Source organism: Atta colombica, unplaced genomic scaffold (assembly GCF_001594045.1).
Source record: "Atta colombica isolate Treedump-2 unplaced genomic scaffold, Acol1.0 scaffold203, whole genome shotgun sequence".
NCBI lineage: Eukaryota > Metazoa > Arthropoda > Insecta > Hymenoptera > Formicidae > Atta > Atta colombica.
Window position 1 is genome coordinate 181,470 of NW_017259298.1, and position 1,429 is coordinate 182,898.

Below are 1,429 nucleotides of genomic sequence, written 5' to 3' on the forward strand. Positions count from 1 at the left end.
AAAATTAATTTTACCGTCTCGATTGATATTCACTTTCATACAATGTAACTTTCATACATTTCATTAATAATTTACATTTTCGTTAAATGCTTCGTAATTCTGAAAGAATTGTTTTTTAATAAATAAATATTTTTATTAACAAAATTTAAAATGTGAGTGTAAATATCAATTTCATTCATAAGAACAACAATAATTTTTTATTATATAAGTGTAATATATATATATATAATTAACGAATTTCAATAATAAAAACTTAATTAATAATGATTTCACTGATCGATGTTAAAATAATCAGAAAAATAATCAATTATTCTGCCTAATATAAATTCGCTGTACTTGATCTAGAATTTATCCATGCTAGCTAGATGCAAGCTACCGAGGCGAGCTTCTACCCTTTTCAAGGTGTATCTTGCGCACTGGGTTGCGCACATGCGCGATCATGCAGAGAAAATCGAGGTATGAGAAGAGGGCGCGGTACAACGGGAACGGGAAGGGGATGGACGTCCCAGTGTGACAAGGATCGAATTTTAAAGCAATAGCGCATACATAAACTTTATAAGAAAGAGAGATTCATTCAGAAGATGTTTTAATCTTAATTTCTTGTTTTAATAAATTCTTATACACGATGTTTCGTAATTACTTTATAATTAAAATTTGCTTGATTAGTTTAAGAAAAATTTAAATTATTTATAAAAATATTAATAATAGTTGTTTAATAATAAATCATTATGGGAATTTGATAGAATAAGAAATTGACTTTCTTCCTGGCATTCCTGACTTAAAGAATGGAGATGCAATGAGAATGCAAGCTTTCTAATAAGAATAGAGAACGTGGGAAGGAAAGGTGGGTAGTTTGGGAGAGGAATGGAAAGGATTTAAGAACGACAAAGATAATAATCTTAGAAGAGGAGAGGCAATTTGAATAGATTCATTTAGAACGATAATAATTAAAATTATATTATTTATGAGATTCACCCTTTATTAAAAGTGTTATCAGGAAAACTTTAAATTAAATTTATATGAGATAAAGAAAAATTAAGATATAAATTAAAAAAATTATTTTCAAAAGAAGCTGTCAAGATTTTGAATTATCAATCGAAATACTTTAAAAATAAATAAATTACAGATATATAAATTTCTTAATTACATAAATTAAAATTTAAATATTAAAGAAATGTTCTCGACATTTATTTAAATAATTTTTATTGAGACAATAAACAATCTCCTTTTTTTTCGTACATACAATCTTATATACTTTTACAAACTCTTATGGCAAATTACATACTTTCTCGATATAAAAATTGCTTATATATTATCAAAATATATAAACATAATATGAAGAAGAAAGTCTGTATATATACACATATGTTTGTATATTTCATTTTTTATATAAAAATTATTTCTTTTTTGAATATATATATATATATAT